Here is a 25,500-nt window from a genome sequence, read left to right as displayed (position 1 = left end):
AGTATTAGGGTAGTTGGAGGGATTATATACATATAGGCAGAGGGCACAGGGTGAGTTGAATAGGTAGGGATAATATCTAAAAAAGTAATATTAAGGGATGAAAGAGGAATATATGGGGAAGAGAAAGGGAGCAATAGAATGGGGCAAATTATCTCACATCAAAGAGGAAAGAAAAAACTAAAAGTGGAAGGGAAGAGTAGGGAGGTGAGAGGAAAAGAGTGAAGCTTGAATTTCTGATTCCTGGAGCCAAGATGGCAGAGTGATCAGGAACTGCTATTTCCTTCCCCTTGTTGACTTTGGCTAGCCCAGAGAATATCATCCTGGGAAAAACCCTGCAACAGTGGGAGCAGCAGGAGGGGTAAACAGACTCTTAGCCCATGAAGCTAGAAAGATCACTAAGGAAGGTTCCTCTTGCTGTGACTGAAGGGCACCACTGTGGGATCAGAGCTGTCCCAGACAGCCCCATCTCAACAAACCAGGAAAAGATCCTGAGTCCCAGGAGTTGAAGCCAGCAATTACCAATACCAGGCCCCAAGGCCTCAGCACCCCAGGAAAATTGGGAAGATAATAGTGCAGACAGGATCATGAACTGCTGAGCTTGCCTAGGCTCTAGCTCAGCAGAGGAGACCTCCTGAGTCCAGAACACACTTGCCCCACACTTAATGAGCTAGCTCCAGGGTAACTGCAGGAAAACCCAAAAAGACCTCAACAGGCCTCTGCTTTCCAACACCAGCCAGCTCAGCACCAGGAAAGCTGCAGCATTTTAGTTTCTAGCTGAAAGAACCAGCGGCCACAACACAAAAAGTCCCAAGTTTTAGGCACAAGAAATGTGGGACAGTTCTCCCAGTGCCCCAGACACAGAGATCTACTTTAAAAGCAAGGAAAAGGGTTATTATCATGAGTAAGAAGCAAAGCAGAAAAGATCATAGAATCTTTCTATGGGGACAAGAACCAAAACACAAATATCAAAGACATCAGCATTGAGACTGTACTCCCATCTGAAACTTCAGAAGGGAATATGAACTAGTCTGAAGCACAAAGAGCCTTCTTGGAAGAGATCAGGAAGGATTTTAAAACCCAAATTAGAGAAATAGAAGAAAAACTGACCAATGATTTTAAAAATATGAAAAAAGAAATAACAGAAGAATATAAAAGGACAATTGGACAAGTGGAAAAGGAAGGAAGGATAAACCCTAATTGGAGGAAATAATTCCTTAAAAGGAACAATTACACAGATGGAAAAGGAGATCCAGAAACTGAAGAAAGCAATTTGACAAAAAATAGAATAGGGCAAATAGAAGCTAATAAATCTATGAGATATCAAGAATCAGTCAAACAAAATCTAAAGAATGAAAAGATAGAAGAAAATGTAAAATATCTAATTGAAAAGACAGCTGACCTGGAAAATAGGTTCAAGAGAGAAAATCTAAGGATTACTGATGTATCAGAAAGCCATGATAAAAAAAAAAAAAAAAAAAGGAGCCTGAAATAATCAAGGAAAATTGCTCAGAAATCCTAGGACCAGAGGGCAAAATAATAATTAAAAGAATCCACCATTCACCTCCTGAAAGGAACCTCAAATTAAAAACCCTAAGGAATATCGTTGCCAAATTCCAGAACTAACAAGTGAAGGAGAAAATGCTGCAGGCAGTCAGAAAGAAACAATTCAAATATCAAGGAGCTACATTCAGAATTACATAGGGCTTTGCAGCTTCTACGTTAAAAGAACAAAGGAGTTGGAATATGATATTCCAAAAGGCAAAGAGCTGGGACTATAACCAATGATTAATTACCCAGCAAAGCTGACCATAATATTTCAGGCAAGGAAATGAAATGAAATAAGGGATTTCCAGACTTTCCTGGTGAAAAGGCTAGGACTCAATAGAAAATTTGATCTTTAAATGCAGGTCTCAAGACAGGCATAAAAACTTGAACAGGGAAAAGATACCTTGTTACTCAAAATGCACACAGTTTACATTCCTATAAAGGAAGATGATACTTGTTAATCTTGAGAATTGTATATTTATTATGAAATGTAAAATGGATATACACAGATAGAGGGAGTGGGTATAAATTCAATGATGTGATAATAACAAATGTGATTTAAGAGGGAGAAGAGATTGTAATGGGAGATGTGAAAAGAAGGAGGCAGAAAAAAATAAATTCCATCATAGCAAGAGGCACAAAAATATATTACAGAAGAGGGAAAGAGGAGAGGGAGATGAGCATTGTTTGAGAGGTACTCTTATCTTATTGGATTCAAGGAGGGTACAAAAAACTCAGTTAAGTATAGAAACAGAATTAGCTCTATAGGTAGTAAGAGGGGAAAGGGAAAAGAAAAGGGAGGGGAGGCTAAAAGGGAGGGAAGAAGGAGTAAGCGAAAAGGGGATTAAAAGGGAGGGTGGGTGGAAGAAGGGAGGGAAGACTGAGGGAGGAGGTGGTCAAAAATTAAAACTATTCTAGAGGGAAAGGGAAGAAGGAGAACTAAAACCATAAACAAGGGGAAAGGGGATGGAGGGAAAGACACAAATAGTAATCTTAACCGTGAATGTGAATGGGATGAGCTCTCCCATAAAACAGAGTGGGATAGCAGAATAGATTAAAAGCCATAATCCAACAATATATTGTTTACAAGAAACACATTTGAAATGGGAGCATGCACAAAGGGTAAAGGTAAAAGGTTGGAGCAGAATATTTTGTGCTTCAGCTGATATAAAATAAGCAGTGGTAGCAATCCTAATGTCAGAGAAAGCAAAAGCAGAAATACATCCAATCAAAAGAGATAAGCAAGGAAACTATATCTTGCCAAAAGGCACCATAGACAATGAACCAATTTCATTACTAAACATATATGCTCCAAGTGGTATAGTGTCCAAATTCTTAGAGGAGTAGTTAAGGGAATTACAGGAAGAAATAGACAGCAAAACTATACTGGTGAGGGAACTCAACCTCCCACTCTCTGAACTTGATAAATCTAACCTCAAAATAAACAAGAAAGAGGTTAAGGAGGTGAATAGAGCTCTGTACAAGGTAAATATGATAGATTTCTATAGAAAATTGAATGGGGATAGAAAGGAATATACCTTTTTCTCAGCAGTACATGGCACATATACAAAAACTGATCATGTACTAGGGCATAAAATCCTCACAATCCAGTGCAGAAAGGTAGAGATAGTCAATGCATCCTTCTCAGATCATAATGCAGTAAAACTTATATGTAATCAAAGGCCATGTAAACATAAACAAAAAACTAATTGGAAACTAAACAATCTAATCCTAAAGAATGAGTGGATTAAACAACAAATCATAGAAACAATCAACAACTTCATTTAATAGAATGACAACAATGAGACAACCTACCAAATCTTATGGGATATTGCAAATGCAGTTCTTAGGGGAAGTTTTATATCTTTGAAGGCCTACATGAATAAAATAGAGACAGGAGATCAATGAATTGGGCATGCAACTGAAAAAGTTAGAAAAAGAACAAATTGAAAATCCTTAAATAAATGCCACGTTAGAAACACTAAAAAACAAAGGAGACATTAATAAAATTGAAATTAAGAAAACTATCAAGTTAATAAATAAAACTAAAAGTTGGTTTTATGAAAAAAACCAATAAAATTGATAAACATTTGGCCAATTTGATTTAAAAAAAGAAATAAGAAAATGAAACTGCCAATATTAAAAATGAAAATGGTGAACTAACCTCCAATGAGGAGGAAATTAAAACAATACTTAGAAATTACTTTGCTCAACTGTATGCCCATAAATTCGACAATCTAAATGAGATGGATGATTATTTTAAAAATTATAAACTGCCCAGATTAACAGAAGAGGAAGTTAACACTTAATCAACGCCATCTCAGAAAAGGAAATTGAACAAGCCATAAATGAACTCCCTAAGAAAAAATTTCCAGGGCCTGATGGATTTACAAGTGAATTCTATCAAGCATTTAAAGAACAGTTGATTTCAATATTATATAGACTATTTTTGAAAATTGGGGAAGAAGAAGTCCTACCAAATTCTTTTTATGATACAAATATGGTTCTGATACCTAAATCAGGAAGAGTCAAAACAGAAAAAAAAATTATAGAACAATTTCTCTGATGAATAGAGATGCAAAAATTTTAAATAAGATATCAGCAAAAGGAATACAGCAACTTATCATGAGAATAATACATTATGATCAGGTAGAATTTATACCAGGAATGCAGGACTTGTTCAATATTAGAAAAACTATTAGCATTATTGATCATATCAACAGCAAAACTAACAGAAACCACATGATTATTTCAATAGATTAAGAAAAAGCTTTTGACAAAATATAACACCCATTCCTATTGAAAATGCTGGAAAGCATAGGAATAATGGAACTTTCTATAAAATGATAAACAGTATTTACCTAAAACCATCAGCAAGCATTATAAGCAATGGGTAAAATTAGATGCATTTCAAATAAGATCGAGGTGAAACAAGGATGTCCATTATCACCATTGTTATTCAACATGGTATTAGAAATTTTAGCAGTACCAATAAGAGAAGAAAAAGAAATTGAAGGAATTAGAATAGGCAGAGAAGAAACTAAGTTACCACTCTTTGCAGATGATATGACAATATACTTAGAGAATCCCACAGAATCAAGTAAAAACTACTTGAAATAATAAACAACTTTGAGAAAGTTGCAGGTTGCAAAATAAACCCACATAAATCATCTGCATTTCTATATATCACTAACAAAGTCCAACAGAAGGAGATAGAAAGAGAAATCCAGTTTAAAGCTATGGTAGACACTATAAAATATCTGAGAGTTTACCTGCCAAAACAAGCCTAGGGACTATATGAGTATAATTACAAAACACCTTTTGCACAAATAAAGTCAGATCTAAGTAAATGGAAAAATATCAGTTACTCATGGATAGGCTCAAATAATGTAATAAAAATGACAGTTCTACCCAAATTCATTTACTTATTCAATGTCATACCAATCAAACTACCAGATAATTATTTTGTAGAGGTAGAAAACATAATATCAAAATTCATCTGGAAGGACAAAAGGTCCAGAATATCAAGGGAACTGATGAAAAGAAATGCCATGGAAGGTGGCCTATCCCTACCATATCTCATATTGTATTATAAAACAGCAATCATCAAAACCACTTACTACTGGCTAAGAAACAGAGGGGTAGACCAGAGGAATAGGTTAGGTACTCAAGACATAGTAATTAATGAATATCGCAATCAACTGTTTGATAAACCCAAGGAGCCCAGCTTCTGGGATAATAACTCACTGTTTGACAAAAATTGCTGGTAAGACTGGATAATAGTGTGGCAGAAACTGGGCATGGATCAATGCTGACACTGTACACAAGAATAAAGTCTAAATGGATACATGGTCTAGGTATAAAGATTGATACTGTAAATAAATTAGGGGAGCAAGGAACAGTGTGTTTGTCAGATTTATGGAGAAATTTATGACCCAACAAGAGATAGAGAACAATATGAAGGGCAAAATGGATAATTTTGATTACATTAAATTGAAAAGTTTTTGCACAAACAAACCCAATGCAACCAAGATTAGGAAGGAAGTAGAAAACTGGGAAAGAATTTTTGCAACTAGTGCCTGTGATAAAGGTCTCATTTCTAAAATATATAGAGAACTGAGTCAAATGTACAAGAATACAAGTCATTCCCCAAATGATAGATAGTCAAAAGATATGACCAGGGAATTTTCAGAGGAAGAAATTAAAACTATCTATAATCATATGACAAAATGCTCTTAATCACTACTGATTAGAGAGATTCAAATCAAAACAACTCTGAGGTACCTCATCACACCTATCAGACTGGCTAACATGACAAAACAGGAAGATGATAAATATTGGAGAAAAGGTGGGAGAGTTGGAACAGTAATTCATTGTTGGTGGAGCTTTAAGCTAATACAATCATTCTGCAGAGCAATTTGGAACTACGCCCAAAGGGCTACAAAAAATGTGCATATCCTTTTTCCCAGCAACATAGCTTCTGGAACTCTATCCCAAAGAGATCATAGAAATGGGAAAGGGTCCCACATGAACAAAAATATTTATAGCAGCTCTCTTTGTGGTGGCCAAAACTGGAAATCAAGGGAATGCCCATCAATTGGGGAATGGTTGAACAACTTGTGGTATATGAATGTAATGGAATATTATTGTGCTATGAGAAACGATGAACAAGAAGACTTCAGAAATGCCTGGAAACTTATGCTGAGTGAAGCGAGCAGAACCAGGAGAACTTTATACACAGCAACAACCACAGTATGCAAGGAATTTTTCAAGTAGACTGAGTCCTTTATAGCAATGCAAGGACTTAAAAAATTCCCAATGAACTCTTGAAGCTAAACACCTTCCACATCCAGAGAAAGAACTATGGAATTGGATCGCAGACAGAAACAGACCATTTTCTTTTGCATTATGTTATGTTTTGTTTTGTTTTATAGTTTCCGTCATTCATTTTAATTCTTCTATGCAACATGCATTTAATAGGAATGTATATGTGTAGAACCTATATAAGACTGTACGCCATGTCAGGGAGGGAGTGAGGAGAGAAGGGGGGAATAAGAGAGAGGGAGTGGAAAAAAATCTAAGATATATGGAAGTGATTGTTGAACACTGAAAACAAATAAAATAATTCAATTAAAAAAAAGAAAGAGTGAAGCTTACTCTGATCACATTTGGCTTAAGAAGGGAATAACATGCTCACTCAATTTCCTATGAAAATTTATCTTCCACTCCAGAAAATTCGGGGAGAAGGGAATAAAAGGGAATTGGGGGATGATAGAAGGGAGGGCTAATGGGAAGAGGGGGTAATTAAAAGTAAACACTTTTGTGGAGGGATAGGGTGAAAAGAGAGAATAGAATAAACAGGGGGCAGGATAGCATGGAGGGAAATACGGTTAGTTGTTCACAATATGAGTGTTGTTGAAGTGTTTTGCATAACTGCATATGTATAGCCTGTATTGAATTGCTTTCCCTCTCAGTGGGGATGAGTGGTGTGAGAGGAAGGGAAAGTAGTTGGAACTCAAAGTTTTAAAAATGAATGTTAAAAATTGTTTTTATATGCAACTGGGAAATAAGATATACATGCAATGGGGTATAGAAATCTATCTTGTCCTACAAGAAAATGGGTTATGGATAAGAGAAGGGAAGGGTGTGATAGAAGGGAGGGCAGATTGGGAGAAGTGGTAATCAGAATGCATGCTGTTTTGGGCAGAGGAGAGAGATGGGGAGAAAATTTGCAAGTGAAAATCTTGTGGAAGTGTCTTTTAAAACTAAAAATAAATAAATTTTTTAAAAAAATATTCATTATTAAACATTGTTCCTCCCTTTCCTTCAGCCATCAACACCTATGGCAATGCCTTGCTTATTTATAGTCTTTTTCTGCTTCTCCCAGCCCCTCAACTTGGGAGTGGTTTCATACAGGCTGCTTTAAATGTGGTTTGTGATATTTGTTAATAATTTATTGAATAAATATGGAGTGAACCATCCCTTTAACATTATTGTGAAACACAAGCAACATCAATTCCTCTTCAGCACAATGATGTAAAATTTGGCTATGAATGTGTTTTCATGATTCCTCCACCTCCTAGCTTCTCTGAGTTCTTTCAAGACTCAGCTCAAATCCTATGTTCTGCAGAAGGAATCCTCTCTATCTCCACCCTGTACTAATAGCACCTTCCCTCTGAGATGACCTATTTTCCTCATTTATTTATCTATAGAATTATTTGAAAATGTCCTTTTACTTTAGAACATGAGCTCCTTGAAGGGCAAGGCATACTTTTTGCATTATTTGTATCCCCAGCCCCCAGCATTTTGCCTAGAACATAGTATGAACTTCATTAACACTTGTTGACTAGCTAACTAAGTAAAAACCAATAAAGGCTTTCCTCTGAATGGTGAAGATTCCCAAATATTCTTGTTTGGAGATGATATAGTGCTTGTTGCTTCAAGATCTGAAACACCACAGAACGTCCTATAAGATATCTATAATTGCTAGTGGGGACAAGGTGTTTAAATTTAACAACCAAGTAAAAGAAGAATATCCTTTAACTGGAAACCAACATGAAATTTGGATGAATAAGTTACAGAATTTGATCATTAATATTCATATCTGGGACAGAGAATATTCATTAAAGTCCTAGTTGATAACCTCATCATCCTATAGAAGTGAATTGTATTTCTTAGTGACCATGCTAACACAATCTATATTCTTGAAACTCTTTTCATTCAGATATTATATGAAGGTTGCTCCTAAGAATGGATTATATGCCTGTCAGAGGATCAATCTAGTTAAGGTTCGAGAAGTTGTAGAGAAGTGAATATTTATGACATGAAATCAGGAACACTTGGATTCAAAATCTCGCCTCTGATATGTTGTTATGTGACTATAGGCAAGAGATCTACCTTCTTTGAAGTTCAATTGATCAACAAGTATTTAGGAAGGAAACAAATATTTATTTAGTGCTACTATGTTTTAGGAACCGTGCTACACACTTTGCAAATATCTCATTTGATCCTCACAATACCCCTGAAATGTTATAATTATCTCTGTTTTACAATTGAAGAAACTGAGGCAGACAGAGGTTAAGTAACTTCCCTGGGGTCTGAGCCTGGATTTAAACTCAAAGGACTAGATATAGAGATCTGGGACTCATCAGTTTTGAGATGATAATTAAACTTAAGTGAGCTGATGAAGTCACCAAGTGTGAGAGTATAGTGAGAAGAAAGAAGACAATTCAGGATAAAAAATGAGATATGTCATACTAGGCATGTCATGCATGATGATCTAGCAAAGGAGAATGAAAAGGAGCAGTGAGATAGGGAGTAGGTTAACCAGAATAATGCACTGTCATGAAAACCTACAGAGGTGAGGCTCTGTGGTGGAATAAAGAGAGGACTGACCTGTGAATAAAGACAATCCAGGCTTAAGCCCTTCCTCTGTCCCATGTTGTCTGTGGACAAGTCACTTGATTTTTCCATTCTCCTGGCAATTATCTAGGACTTTAAGTTACAAAGAAAGAACTACTTTCCATTGGTGGAGAGATTTCCTCAAAAAGTACTCTCTGCTTAAATGAAACTGCTGTCCAGTTTTTAAAATGGCTGAGAAAAGGAGGTGAGATATAGAATAACAGTTAATAATGATAGAATCTAGTCAGGACATTTATGAATGTGGAAGATAGGCATGTTTGGAGCAGTAAGGGAAGACCCAATTTTAGAGAGATTTAAGGTTAGGGAGAGAAAGAGGACGTTGGAAATAATCTGCTGGAGAAAATGGGAGACGATAGAATCAGGAGGCATTGGCCTTGTTATAGATAATGGACACCTGCTGATTAAAGACTGTGGTAATGGAAGTACAGTGATGGATGGGGTCAAGTGGTTGTGAGTGAAGGAGTTGGAGTGAAGAGAAAGCTCATGGTGATTGGCAATAATAACTGTACTATTCAAATCACAGGCTGTCCTCAGAAACCAAGAGGTAATGTACATAAAGAGCTTTACAAACTTTAAAGTGTTATAAACATGAGTTATAATTTTAACAGTTTTGAAATGTCTTGGTAGATGAAGTCTTCACAATGAGGAGTACATGGATCTTTGAAGCACTGAGGTTTGGAGGTAACCATGTGCTTACGCAGGTCTAGATCAGTAGAGATATGATTGTTTTTTATTTGAATGACAAGGAGGAGCCTATAAACATAGATTTAAAGTTGGAATGGACCTCATGGGTCAGCCAGTTTAATTCTATCATTTTTACAGATCTAGAAACTATGACTCCAAGAGGCTGAAGAACTTGTCCAACTGTATATGTAACTTGTAGAAGACTGATTTCAAAATGTCTGTGATGTTAGAGAAAGAGTGTTTGACTTGTACTAAATGGAGCTATATAGGCTTGACCACTTGACATCTTATACGATCTCAAGGTAGTCGTTTGAGCAGTCTGGCTCTCAGTTTTCTTATTTCTAAATGAGGGTTTGGACTAGATGACCTCATAGGTTCCTTCTGGTTCCAAACTTCTGCCCTTCTCCCAGTGTTTTAAGCTTCTAATGATACACATTTAAATAATCCAAAGCTCTTTGCATCCATTATCTAATTTGATTCTCACAATAAACCCTTGAAGTAGTTCACAAAATTTTATTTTCATTTTACAGAAAACTGAGACCCAGAGAAATGAAATGGCTTAATCCTCTGACTTTTTTTCTACCATGCTTATTAAAGAATCTCACACTTAATCTGCATGTATGTTTTCTCTAATTATATGTGTTTATCCCCTCCCAATAGTATATAATCTTCTTGAGGGGTAGGAACTATTTCATCTTTGCCTTTGTATCTCTAGAGCCTGTCACTTGTTCCACTTACCAGCTACGAAGTTCTATGATGAAATACTTTAAAATATCACTGAAAATAAACACTAAAGTAGGTTACTTGATAGTGATTAATCATACTGAGATGAAATGTAAAGAATATAAAGGATGCCACCATTGATAAAATGTCAGATGTAGAAGTAATACCCAGTAATATATGAATCCGAATTTTTAGATAGTTGTATAAAGGCTAAAATTTCTAATATAAAGATTCACAAGTACATATGTGGAATTTTCCAGACATAAAGAGCTTATTGTTTTTGCTATTTTTATAAACAAATAATCCCTTTTCCCATCTCCCAGTGCTAACATATCCAGTAATATGCATGTAGATCTTCCACTAGTTGTTGCAAATGAAAGTTAAAGCACATTTAGGGATATAAATTATTAACATTTGGCTTATTGATATATAGCAACTAATTTGCAAGGTACTAGCTACCAGCAGCAGTAATGGTGAATTAAATATTCATATTATCAATATGATAATTAACCCATAAAACAATTATAATTAAATTGAAAGCACTTTGCTTTATAAATAGCCAGAATGAAATTGAAGAACTTGGAATGATAGGAAAACATCACATTAAAATTCTTCCATGTAGCTTGAAAAGAAAAGGATAAAATAAAATCTAAATGAGTATAAACAGTTAAATCTTATGGGTCTATTTTTATTTATTTCAAACTAAGGTGTTATTTCTATGGATAAGTAAGAGATTACTTTTAAAGGAAAAAAGAAGTAATGTAATATAGTGGAAAATACATTAGATTTCATGTCAGAAAAGGAATTTTTGGAGTCAGTTTAGAGTCAGAAGTTCAAATTTCAGCTCATCTCTATTTACTCCCCATCTAACTTTGGGCAAAATATTTAATTTCTCTATGTAGGCCTCAAGTTTTTCATCTGCAAAATGAAGGGATTTTGTTAAAGCATCTCATATCATGAAATCTATGATCTTATGATCTTATTGACCCAGATTAAAAAGAGTTATACTTCCCAGGCCTATTTATTTAAAAAATAAAGAAATAGTTATATGCATAAAAGAGAAATAACTTGTAGGAAGAAATAAGTAATGTTGAATGGGTGTGGCTAAAGAATACTGTATGTACAGTCAGAAGAGGCAGCAGAATTGGGAAGAAAGTCTGATAAATTTGGAATCAAAGGACCTGTTTCTATGACTCTGGAAAAATCCCTTGACATTTCTGGGCCTCAACTCCCTCATCTGTAAAATGAACTGGCTAGAATAAATAACCTTTAAGATCACTTTATCTTCTCCAGCTATTATCTTATGCTCTGAATTTGAGCTCTGGCTCCATCAATACTAGCTGTGTGACTTTGGTCTACTTACTTAAGCTCTCTGAAGTCCTTGTTTCCTCATCTGTAAAAGGGAGGCAGTTTTTATACAACCTACTTCAAGGAGTATTATGAAGAAAACATTTTATAAATTATAAAGTTTTTTATACATATGAGCTAACTTGGTTACAATTTATAAATAAAATATGTAATATTTAACATTAATATATGAGAAGCATTGGTGATAATTTATGAAATCTGGGATTTTCCAATACCTCTCTGAGATTCATAAAATAAATTTTCCTTTTCCTACCAAAACTTTCTTTTTTGCCTTTCATACTTTCTCAAGAATGTTTGGAAGATTTAATTGACTTTTTGATAGGAAGTAGAAAATTCTTAGAGCTCGCAATATTATAAAGTCATAGAGATTCAGGACTATCTAATAATAATGATGATTCAGATTTACAGAGCATTTTAAGGTAATCTGATTTTCTTACAACAGCCTTCTAAATATATTGTCCCCATTTTACAGATGAGTAAATTTAGGATCAGAGAAATGATGTGACCTGTCTTAAAGCAGAGTTAGTAAAGAATATATCAGAAGCTTGAAACCACATGTCCTGACTCTAAGTTCAGTGCTTTTTCTGCTTCACTATATTTTCTACAACTTTTCAGGGTATTAGAAGTGTACAAACAATGAAAGGATTAGAGATGGGAAATGTAACCTTCATAATTTACTATTCATTCTGAAGTTTATTTGTACATATTTATCTGTTTGTGGTCTCCCCCAATAGATTGTGAAGTTCTTGAGGGCAGGTGCTCGGGGTCAAGGCCCGAGCCCCCTGGATCCCCCTGACCCACGGGTCTCTAATCTGTGGGCCCTGAAGGAAGGAGACCAGAGACAAGATGATCCAAGCAACAACTCTTTATTCAGCTGAGGGTTAGGGTTTATAAAGGCTGATCCACCAATCACATACATGCTGAGCTCATCCCATTACTTCACCATCTCATGACTATTCCACATCCTTACACCCGCAGTAAGGAAGGAAGCTTATCTTGTTCCTGCAGCTAGTTCCTGGGTTCCCAGGCTCACTTGTAACTTTACTGTACAGGACATTGGTATCTACAGGAACATCAGGTTCCAGGGTCACACAGAGCTTCTGCCAGGGTGTGCATCAGCACCGTTCCCACGGGAACAGGCTTTGCCTCTGACTTGCACCCCTTGGGACCCTCTGGGCCCCTTACAGGCAGGCACTACCTTTTGCCTCTTTTTAAATCTCCAGGGCTTAGCATAGTGCCTGGCACATAATAGGTTCTTACTGTTTATTGACTGACACCTATATTACCTGGGTTTAACCTAGGTATTGTCAAGGAGTGAAAACTAGGATGTATTAGTTAAAGGCAGTTTAGTCCTTTCCTCTTTTTTTAAATGACCTATGTTGTCTAGGCATCTAGGATCTTCTAAAAAAACATGATACTCTCCACATTTGACTATAATTCTCAAGGTTTCAATCTGACACTTTACATTTCTTAAGTCCCTAGTACTTGAATTGACCAAGCTGACTTATGAATTTACCACAATGGGCAGCTGCTGTCCCAGTATGCTGTAGTCAATCTAAATGAGTGATCTCAAATTAGAAAATGTCTAAATAACTAAGTTAGAAAGTGGAAATGAAACAAGCATCACCTGAACAAAGGAATCAAATGGTTGAGGCAGATATAGTGAGATGTAGGGTCTTGCAAGTTTTAAGGGCAAATTCTCCTTTGGTGACATAAAGTAAAGGAAGGAGTAGCCAAAATTGCCCTACCTCTTTTCACTGCTCAATGAAACAATAAATCAGTTATTACTATGTGGCAGTCTGGAACTACAAAAAAAACAAAACAAAAATAAAACAGTTGCTGTTCTCAATAAGTTTAAATCTATCAGGAGAAATAATATATACCCATATGAATAGTTATCAAACATGTGTAAAGTAAATAGACAATTTAGTGGAGTAGGCATCTGGGGAGATCAGGAAAGATGATCCTCTACAAAAAGAAACTGTTTTTTTCCAGTGGAGGGAGTTTGTTCAAACTCCTCTGGAAGACATTTTAATATTAATTAAAAATTAATGATTGGCATTTAACTTGAACTTTAAAGTTTGCAAAATGCTTTACATATGTTATCTCATTTGAAGCTCAGAATGACCCTATGTGTGAGGGGCTACTATTATCCCCATTTTGTAGATGAAACTAAAGCCAACAGATGTTCAATGGCTTGCCCCAGTCACTCAGCTAGTAAATGTCTTTATCAAACTTTGACTTAGGTCTGCTTACCTTGAAGTCCAACATTTTATTCACTATGCCACCTTCTATATTTACTATCTGCTGACTACATCTTATCCATTCACCATTTTCCCTCATGACACTTTTTGCTTGGTTTATGGATTTCTCCTTCCTACTTCTGTGTCTTCATTAATTGTCTTCAACTCACCAAAAACTTATTAAACGGCTACTAAGTACAAGGTACATAGGGATGCAAAGCTGTAAAAAAATACACATTTACTACTTTCAAGAAATGTACATTCTTATGGGCCCTAGAGTATAACCTATATACAGTTAAGCATGATGAAAAGCATGTGAGTGGGATCAAGAGGAGATTCAGCCAACTAGGAAGCGAATATTTTTAGCTATGAGCTTTAGGAAAGCATCTAAGAAGGTAGCCCCTGACTTGAATCTTGATGGATAAGAAGGATTTTGAAAGGAGTTCAAGATGAAGTGCATTCTATGTATCAGAGGTAGCATGGTTGGAATGAAAAGACAGCTATTAATTTTGACTGGAATGCAGACAGTTTAAAAAAAATAAAATGAGATAAAATCAGAGAGAGTTTGAAGCCTGATTGTAGAGTGATTTATATGACAAGCTGAGGAATTTGTATTTCTTAATAGAGGAAATAAGAAGTCACTCAAGGCTTTTGAGCAGAATGGTCATACTTGACCTCATGTCAACAAGTTTCTGTGATTTCTTTATTGTGGGATCTCTTTTTGCTAACTCAAATGATCTTGAACTTAGAGATAAATCACCAAGAGTTGACTGAGGCTTGAGAGATTAATAACTTACCTGTCCTTACATAGGAAATGGCAGAAGTGGCATGTGAACCCAGGCCTCCCTGACTCCAAAACTCTATGCACTATACAGTACTACCTTTGAAAGATTATTTGGAGGAGCTGAGTGGAATATATTGAATAATAAATCAACAGGACTTTGAAAAAATTCCATAAAAATTAGAAGGCAATTGAAATAGCTTGAGCAAGATATAAAAGAATTTTCCAAGAGTAGGGAGAATTGAATGAATAAAAGAAATGCTATGGAGGCAGAATCTACAGAAGTTGGTAATTCATTGTATGTGGGGAGTGAAGAAAAAGAAAGAAGCAATAATGACTGAGGTTTTTAGCCTAGGCTACAAGAAGAATGGTGATGTCAACAATGGAATGAAGGGTAGGGATTAACCAACTGAGGATTGCTTACCTTTTCTTTGTCTTGTTCTTTGACTTACTGTCTTTACAGTAGTTACATGAATTCAAGGTTATAGTCATGGCTAAAAAATGTTTAATTAGATTTAATAAAAGCATAATAAAATTCAAACATACATATATATATATATATATATATATATATATATAAACCACAATATTGATTTATATTTCATGTCCAACCGTAGTAAGGCACGAAAATTCTTTTCAAGTTGGCAACCATTGTCTCCTTCCTTCTCCTTTACAGTCTCCCTCTCCTTCCTCCGCATTAGCTTCCTCAGCCATTGTCTATAGCACAACCATATAAAGACATTATCTGTAGTATCTTTTCAGAATGTCCTGGGTACGATTTTCAGCATAAGGAAAGGAGTCAGTTTAAAATTAAAATAAGTATTGTTACTTGAAGGCTGGAAATCCTCTTATGCCCAAAATGGAGTTTATCTACTACTTACTTCCCCACTGGCAAGTAGATGTATCTTTTTCCTTTCAGTATGGTTACTTTGCATTACTCAAGTCTGTAATTCATTGAACAATGTGTCCTTAAAAGCAATGTTTTCCCTGGAAAGAGTTGATGTTTAAAGTTTCCTGGGGTCTGCAATGCTCAGGATTCAACTGAAATAGATTGATATGTCCTGGACAAGGCTTTTTTTTATTTTCTCTCCATATTTAAAAGTCTATTTTACTCCTTCATTTAGCTTTGTCTTCCACTGACTGCTCTCCTGGGTAGCTCCCCTGTTATGTGTCTTAACAGAAAAATTGAGCATAGGAAGCTATGTCCAGACATTTGAGTCATGGTAAGGGGGCATAATGAGATTTGAGAATAGCTGGCTCAAGGACTAGTGGCTTACCCTCTAACTAAAGATTTTCAGTTTCAAACTGGATGAATGCCCTCTTTATGAAAATGCTGTATAAGTGGTTCTTGGTTAGGTATGAATGATATTATGTGCTTTCCAACCTTGAGATCCAGAAATTCTATGGTTCTGTGATTCTGATGGGCTCTATGTGTAGGCAGAAGTTTGCAATGTTTGCTTGAATTTGAAGCAGCACTATCACATATAGACATACATGCAAATATCAATGTATGCACACAAAGATATATCTATATAGGTATGTATGCATTTACTTAAATCTCACTAATTAATTCAGAATAATTAAAGGAATGATCTGGCTGAATGAACAGATTCTAATGAAAAGAAATGAAGTTTTGTTACTTTCAATGACACACAGCATCTAGGAGGGGTTCTTGCACATAGTAGGTGTTAAATCAACCACTTTGTTAATAAGCATTAAACACCTATTCTGTTTTCAGAACTATTTTAGGAATATGGAATATAAAGACTGAAAGGTCCTTGACCTTAAAGATCTTTCAATCTTTCAATCAAGTTAGGGTTAAGTTCTGCCTGTTTCTTTTTTTGTTTGTTTGTTTCTTTTTTTTAATTCCTTTTGACTCCCTTTTCCTTTGTTTTTCTTCATAAACAATTCTCCATGTTTAAGATGGTAAGTTTTGAATGTATGTAGCCCACTTCCTGAGAAAGATTTGTCATCAGTCCCCTCATTCTTCCCCTAATATCACAGGATCTGTTTGAGAAATAGCTATTTCTCCAGTGAAAGGAACAAGTCTCTCTTCTATACTTTCCCCTCACCCCAAGCACCCTCTGCCTCTACTAACCTGTGAGCACAAGTAATCTGCACGTAATTCTCCTGAGACCAATTAGTGTGGCCCCTTTTGCTTCCAGAATAATAAAGCCAGTAGCACCACACCTACACTATTATAAAGTCAGAATAAATCAGCACTATCAGTCAGAATTGAAGTATAAAAATTGAATCTGGGATCCTCCCTATCATGCAGCCATCCAGAATGTCAGTTGGAAGGCTGGTGGGATCTTTTATCTACCCTGTGCCTTATTCTCCACAATGCCTCTAGAGAATCTTCTCTAGACCTACATTCTCGACATACTTAACAAAGGATGCTAGGAGGGAATGAGCAGGAAATCAAGATGCTTTTAACCTAAGCCAGTTTGTTGTGACATGAACTAAAGCCCTTATTCCTTCTGTCCAAAGAAAGATCATACACATCTGTCAAACCTTTCCTAGGCAAGTCCTGCAAAGAATATATTTCTGGCAATATGAAAAATTCAGCTTTTTGAAATTGCATGGAATAATAGGAAGTAAAAAGCTCTCACTAGAAAGGTAGCATGGTTTAGTGACTAGAGGGTTGGTCTTGGATTCAGGAAAACCTGGGTTTTAATCCCATCTTAGATATTTAAAAGTTATGTGACCCTACATAAATCTCTCTGAAGTCTCAGTTTTCTCACCTTCAAAAAGGGAATAGTAATAGTGCCAATCTCATAAGATAAGTCAGGATCAAATGTGATGATAAATGTAAATCATTTTCAATAAATCACTTATAAACATTTCTTATTACTTAATCAAGATGGTTTGTCACTTCCCCTAGTCTAGTAATCAGGAGATCTGTTTCTGAATCCCAGTAACACTTATTGAGCTATGTGAAATTGGTTCAAGTTCCTCTTGAACCTCATTTTCCACCTCTTTAAAATGAGTGTGTTGAAGTAGATTATCCAGAAGGTTTGTTTCTGCTTTAGGTTCTTTATTCTCATACTTTGACTGGATACTCAGTGTGCAAACTTATGTGTTCCAGTGTAAAGAATGCTGATTCTAGAGTTGGTGGGTTAAAACTCTTTTCTCTGATGCCTTTTGCTTGTATGATCATGGGCAGGTCCCGTTTATTCATTCATATAGCACTTCAAGGTTTGCAAAAGACTTTACAAATATTCTATCATTTTTTCTCAATTTTGGGAAGTAGATGCTTTAAGGAAGATGGGATATTCACACAGGCAGATAATTGACACAATAGATAGAGTTCTGCAATTTGAGTCAGGAAGACAAATTCAAATTGGGCCTCAGATGCTTACTAGCTTTGACCTTGGACAGGTCATTTAACTTCTTCCTCCCTCAGTTTCTTCCTTTATCTTTAAAATGGGGATAAAAATGACAACTGCTTCTCAGGATCGTTGTGTGAACAAGATGAGGACTTTTGCAAGGTGATTTGCAAAATTTAAAATGCTATATAAATGCTAACCTCTGTTATTATGTGAAACAACAAAATAAGACTAAAGGCTAAAGTTTTAATTAAAATAAAAGTAAAAGCCAAACTGTCAGTGGACAAGTTCTTATAGTTAAGTCACTGAAAAGGGGACAATGACCAAAGTGGTACTAGATCTAAGGTAACAAAACTCAGCATTTATATGTCTCTATACCCGAGGCCAAAGGTAAGAGTTAAATAAAATACCATTTACTTGAAAGAAACAAATCCAATAATAGGAAATTCAGTAGAGATAAATACAAAGTTTTATGTTTAGGATCAGAAAACCAACTCTACAGATTTATGGTAGGGGAGGGTAATTAGCATTTTCTTTGAAAAAAAGATTTGAGGTTTGTGGTGAATGAAAATTTTATATATGTCAACAATGTGGTAATATCAATATAATTTAATAATGAAATTAAATATTGGATATAGTAACTATAATATAAATTAAGTTACATGTACTAGAATAATGCTTGGGATATGAGAGGAGACAGTGATATTATTGTAATCTGTTCTTGTCAGACTATATCTGGAATATTACATTTACGTCTAGGTGCCACATTTTTGGAAGGACATTGATAGACTACGGACCATAGTGAAGAGTGACCAAAATCATGAAGGGCCTTGAAATCATGATATAAGAATATTATATCACATGGACATATTTTAATTATGGAAGATAAAAATGTTGAAGGCTGGGAAATGACAGGGAGGTATCTGTATAATAGCCACTTTTCAGGGTTTAAATGGCTATCATACAGATGAGATACTCAAGCTATTACAATTTTTAAGGAGGGAAAAAAAATTCAGAGTAATGGGTAAATGTTGAAAAAAATATTTAGGTTAGGTATCAGAAATAACACTCTAATAACATTAATTATCTGCAAGTGGTAGAGGGTATCTATAGATGAAGTGGGTTCCCCAGCACCAGAAGTCTTTGAACAAAGATTGGATGACCACTTGTTGAACATGATAAAGCAGAGATGCATGCTGAAACAAGGGTTGAACTAGGTGACCTCTGAATTCTATTGCCATCCTGTGATTCTCAGCCTGTGAGAAAGTGAAGAATATATGATTCAATTAATATAAAGCACAAAATATGCAACATTCATGTTATAATGTTCCTAGTTGTGTTAAAATTATGTCAGGGTCATTAAGCAGCATTAGAAATGGGAATAGTTTCACATTGAAATGGCTTGTACTGGAGAAAAAAGCCTGAATGTACAGAATGGTACTGGAAAAATGATTTCTTGCCAGTTTAAAAAAATGAGTTTGCAAATCATTTAGCTGTTAGAATGCTGTCTCCTTAAGTGCCAGTTTATAGCAGTATTTATAGTAGTTTCTCTGATTAAACATTTCTCTTTCATGTCTTTTGAGAATGTTAGTGAATGGCTGCCCATATTTCTGAAGAACAGATGAAAGCCTTCACACAGAAAGAAGGAAATCAATTTGTATCTCACTATGTGGCTATAACTTTGCCACAGACTGAAAAGAAATGTCCTTTCTTCCTTTACTTCCTGAAATAGAGCTCTAGTAGCACAGATATTCTTTAATGAGAAGCCTCAAACTGAGACATATTTAATTGATGTACAGTACTTTTTCGCAAGCATTCCTGTCACTGAGTTTGCATACTGTAACTCAAAATGTTCAAAGTGTATTGGTTCAGAAGTATAGTACTTCAGGTCCTGAGTAAATCACTAGACAGTCAGCAAGAAGCAGATTTTAAGAAAGACTGTCAATATTCGTGTTTCATGGACTAACCTAGTAAAGCACAACTGAGGGAGACATCACCCCTTGATCATAATCCAATTTATCTCTACTCCATGCCTCTTCCACTCTGGCCATTATCTCTATATTTTCCATACAGGAACGTTGCACTCCATCACTGAAATCACCTCTGGGCTCTGATAAGAACCTTGAACTCTAGAGCCAGCTTGGGCAGCTTTCTCTTTATTTTGGCCACAATCAGGCTTCCATGCCATTGTCAGTCCATCTTCCCACCATTCCACCTTCATTTCAGGCATCCTCACTTTATCCTGACAAAAATCTTGGATTACAACTTTGGGACCATTCTGGACTTCTTAATGGTGAGTTTTTGACTTATCTTGTCCAGAAGTATTTTTCTATACTACTTCCAGGTCTTCTTCCCTTTCCTTTTATGTGTTAGAATGTGAGCTCCTTGAGGACAAGTGTCTTGCTTGTTTTTGTATCCCTTGGTCTTATTGGAGTCCCTGACATAAAACAAGCACATAATAGATGTTCCGTCTCTCTATCTCTCTCCCTGTTTCTCCCTCTTCTCTCTCTATCGCCCTCTCCCCAAATCTCTCTCTCTCTCTCTCTCTTTATCTAATCTTCTTGCCTCCCTCTGTTTGTTCTTTCTTGATCTAAAGTAGAATATAGAGGAAAGAATAGCCTTGAAAGATTTGAAAACTAGGATGACTGGGAGTTCATGACCAAGACTAGTGAAGCACCAATAAGGTTTTAAATACATATATATGTAGGACTCAGCTCAGTGGCAGTTCAAATCAGCATCTGAGTAACCATGCTTTTGCCTGATGTAAGGGAGGTGATTATGTTTAATTTGGGAGTGAACTTGATAGAGTGAATGTCCATAGCATATGCTTGTAGTTTTAGCCCATTATCTTCACCAACTAGGTGATGATGATAGTGATTGTGACAGCTAACATTTATATAGCTCCTACTATGTGCCAGGCATTGTGCTAAGCACTTTATAATCAATATCTCATTTGATCCTTAGAACAACACTATGAGGGAAGTGATATAATTCTCAATTTTATAACTGAAGAAACTTAGGCAAATAGAAGTTAAGTGACTTGTTCGAGGTCACACAACTAGTAAGAATCTGAGGTCAAACTTGAACTCAAGACTTCCTGACTCCAGGTCCATCAATCCATTCACTGAATCAAAGTGTCTGCCTCAATAATAGGCATATTGATGTAGTTAAAGAAAGGAGTGAGTGTCCCCCTGTGTACTCCTGTTCTTGTTAAATTTTCTCAGTAAATATCTTTCTGTAACAACTAATTGATATTAACTGGTTCAATGATTCTGGGGTGCTAATCACAGGTGACTAATACTGGAGAAAGCATGCTAGTATTGAGGTTCGATATGATAGCCTGGAGAAAAAATACAACCAAAATTATTTTGTAACGTCTTGATGGACTGATCCTCAAAGCACCTGGTGGCCTAATATTAGAAAGCATCCAACCTCTATTAGAGGAGAATAAAATATTAATAAGCTATGCAAGAACATGATAAAGCAGATGGTCTCATTCACTGTTCTAATTTACTGTTCTTGGCTAAGAGACCATGCAGTTTTATCTAAAAGGATTAATTTCATAATTGTAAAAAAAAAAAAAATTTGGCCATTTCCCCTTTCATCCTAACTTTAAACAGGGAATGTTTTCTTATTCTGATAAAAAGTCAGGATAGTTATATTGTAAAGACTCTACTCATCCAGATTGATTCCTATATTTTTAACCCCACCCTTTCCTGTGAAACACTTTACTTATCTATCTTATTTTGCCATAGAATGTTGCTGATAGATAACTGAATTTATAAAGTTGTAAAAACTCAATCTGTACCTTAAGAAGTTGACCCTGCTCTTCATTGAGAATTACCTTTCTTGGAATGTAAATATATCTTTTGCCTTTTAATTTGAACTTCTATCTCTTACCCACAATCATTTGATTTCTATGACAGATATGCCCTTTCAAAAGCATTAGAAAGAATGGTCTATATATCCTCAGTAGTACCCCTAGAGGCAAGAAGGGTGCATGTAGCCTTGCTCGTGGACCTGACTCATCTGTGAGAATGGGAGTTGAGGTAAAGATCCCAACAATTCATTAGTTCCCTTTCCTTACTGTGTGCAAGGAGGTGTCCTAGGTTTTGAATATAAAATAACAAACAAAAGAAATGATAGTCTAGAAGCAGGGTGGTTAGCTGGAATGAACATAGGATTTAGATCAAAAGATGTGTTAAAATCTGGGCTATGACACTATGTCTCTATGATAATAAGTGACTCATTTTGCTTCTTAAAAAGTCTCAATTTCCATAACTGTAAAATGGACACAATAAGATGTTAATGAAGCAGCAAGGTAGATCAGTGGATAGAGTGTTGGGCCTAAAGTCAGGGAAACTCATTTTCTTGAGTCCAAATATGACTTCAGACATTTTTTTTTAAAATGTTGTATGAGAAAAACATCAAGTTTTTTTTTTTAATCTATGTCACAGGTTGTCATATTAATTTTTTAAAAAAAGATGAGTAAAATGGTGATAACATATGCTAACTGATCAATATGCTATTTTTTTTATCTGAAACAAGCTTACTAAATTGTTATCTTCAATGTAGTTGAGTGTATGGGTTGGATCACTTATGAAGGTTAGCAAAGACCCTGGTATATTTTTGGGGGAGGGAGTGTGGAAATTGTGTGAACTGAGTGAAATACACTAACTCCATCTTGTGACTCAATCCTGCATTTATCTCAGTTCTCTTTCTATTCATTTATAGATCTAGTTCAATTTCTTTATTGTGAGAAAACTATATTCAATTATGAGAATTGTTAGAGGACATTATTGCACTGTTGGAATTCAGCCATGTTTGACTGGGAAGTAGGACCACTTCTACTTATTATTTAGATATGCCTAACTAAGGAACGAGGCTATACTGACTAGAAATCTAGTCAGATCTAAAAATTGATGCAAAAATGTTTCTCACAGTTTCTCATTTCAAGCAACCTATACATCTTTTCTAAAAACTGGCCTTATATTGGTCAATCAGTTACTGTTTCTTTGTTCCTTTGATTGAATGCAGACAGGAGGAGTGGGACACCTCTTTTTCTCATTTCAGGGAATCACACCTTTTCACTCTTCCACCCCCAACTCAGAAAGTCCCTAACCCTACATCCATCTTTTCTCATCCTTTCCATCCTGTTAATCATTTTATCTATTGAATAAAAATCTTCTCCTTTTATTTCCAGGGTCCAGTGCCAAGCTGAGGACAGCTGGTCTTGACTTGTTATGTAATTTACATGCATTGATTAGTAATTCAATAAACTCAGATGCTCAGACTTTTGTTTCCTCACTTATGTAAGATTTTACCCACTATAGTTTTTGGTGAAGCCAATCATATCTAGAAATTGCTCTGACCCCCAAGATGGCATCTTAGATGGAAGTCTTCATGGAAGACTAAACTGTAAATATGACTCTCCCCAACCTTGATTTCATATTCTTCTGAGTTAAAATAAAGTTCATCCCTTGTAATGGTAATTTAAATAGGAAGGTCTTTCTCATTCATTAATAGGCCCATGTGACCTACCTGAGTCACATGGAAGTCTGAGTCACACGTATCCTGTGGTGGAAGGAATTTGATGAACAGGTGGAACAGAAAGGGGCAGAATTAGAGCAGAGCTGAGAGGAAATCTGGTTATTTGTGGGAAGCCTACCAGGGGGACGTTTGGGGATGGTGTTGTCCTCTGCATTGTTACTGTGTATAGATTTTTGTTATTATGATGGATTTGTCTTTCTGGTGTCTGAATAAATGTTTTGGTTCTGTCTTCCATGCGGAGAGTCTGTTGTATTTCATGATTCAGAATTGTACTGAAATATTCATGGCCACCACAGATGCTGTGAATATCACATTGGCCCTACATCCTTACACTGCTGGGGATGTTTTATCCCTACTCTTCTGGAAAAGGATTGCTCCCATTCTACTGGAGAAGAAATGTTCCCTTTAAGGAAACAATGGGATACAGTAATAATAAAATACTAAATGATTCCCCCTTGGTAAAACTTCTTTTGGCATGAGACTAAGGGAAGTGCGCACTGTTAAACTGACACCCCTTTTAGCAACATCTCACTGAACTGGAGTTTACCATACAGAATTGCTTAAAGATAATGATCTCAAATTTTGTTAAATATATATGTTTATGTATACATATACATATATATATACACACACATATATGTGTGTATGTATGTGTGTATGTATATATGTACATATGCATATGTATGCATGTGTGTATCTATATGTGCATGTATGTATATGTATATGTTTTATAAGAAAACTTTATTCAATTATGGGATTTGTGAGAACACTTTATTTACTGTTTGACCCTAGCTTTTCATGGCTAGGAAGTTGGATCACCTTCATCTGTTGCTTAGAAACCCTTAATTAAATACCTAGGTTATGCCGATCAGAAACCCAGTCAGATCTAAAAATTGACTCAAAGAGTTTTCTTACAATTGTAATATTTCATCCATTTAGAAATCAGATTATCTAATCTTGCATCTGGTTTATATCCTGCTAATTGTTTTCTTTTAATATGTTCAAAAAAATCTGTCTTACACTGTGTTCAGGATCTAGTGGCAAACTGATGAGGTCCGGACCTGATTTGTTATACAATTGGTATGCATTGCTTAATAAATCAATATGCTCAGAAGTTTAAACCTTTGTTTCCCCAGTTATTTCAGATTTCCCATATCACTGAAGCAAGTCTGGTTCATGCTGAAGAAGGAAAAAGTACCTTCGGTGTATGACCCCTTTCATGGTAGGGAAGAAACTGCCATCTTGTTGACTTCTGTTTCAATAATTATTCTTCCTAACTAAATATTAAATTCAGAAGTTTCTGTGCTCCAGTAGGACCTACAAGTACTTTCAGCAGTCTCTCAATTTTGATACCCTAATGCAAAGCCCCCACCTAGTTACAGCTTTGTTACTATTGATGAAGAATTAATAGGGGACAATCTCCAATCCATTGAGCAGATCCCTTAGAGAGTATTTATGGGAGGATATGGGCAAGATTCAAAGAGAAAAATGCATGTATAATTTATAAATTGCACTGATCAAGGAAGTAACCACTTGTATGAAATCACCAATCCACATAACTATAAGTCAGTTGCTATAAATGCAGATCCTTCTGCGAGAAGGGATATAATGATTTTCATTTACACTAAAGTATAAATTGCCTTTGTCAGAAAGTAAGATTTAGAAGAAGGACCAGCTAACTATATGTGCCACTTTACTGACAAAAGGGCACACATGGAAAAGTGAACCAAAGTCATACTTTGTCTCTTTCATAATTCTTCCTGGACTGGCTTTAATGATCACATATAAATTGTCAAAAAAAATCTGAAAGGTGATAAAGGCATAGCTCTGCTCTGAAAAGAAAGACCCTCATTTA

At 35.6% G+C, this 25,500-nt stretch overlaps 1 long non-coding RNA gene across 1 annotated transcript in view; it reads left to right on the top strand.

The window, feature by feature from the left end:
- LOC140527652 (uncharacterized) overlaps positions 1-23,386 on the top strand; it is a 56,251-nt gene extending 32,865 nt beyond the window's left edge. Inside the window, exons 3-4 of the long non-coding RNA XR_011974888.1 lie at positions 20,169-20,388; positions 23,299-23,386. This is a non-coding gene — a long non-coding RNA (uncharacterized lncRNA). The remainder of the gene's footprint in view (positions 1-20,168; positions 20,389-23,298) is intronic.
- Positions 23,387-25,500: the final 2,114 nt, after the last annotated feature.

This window comes from Notamacropus eugenii, chromosome 1 (genome assembly GCF_028372415.1).
Source record: "Notamacropus eugenii isolate mMacEug1 chromosome 1, mMacEug1.pri_v2, whole genome shotgun sequence".
Taxonomy (NCBI): Eukaryota; Metazoa; Chordata; class Mammalia; order Diprotodontia; family Macropodidae; genus Notamacropus; species Notamacropus eugenii.
This window is presented reverse-complemented; position numbering and strand designations above follow the sequence as displayed.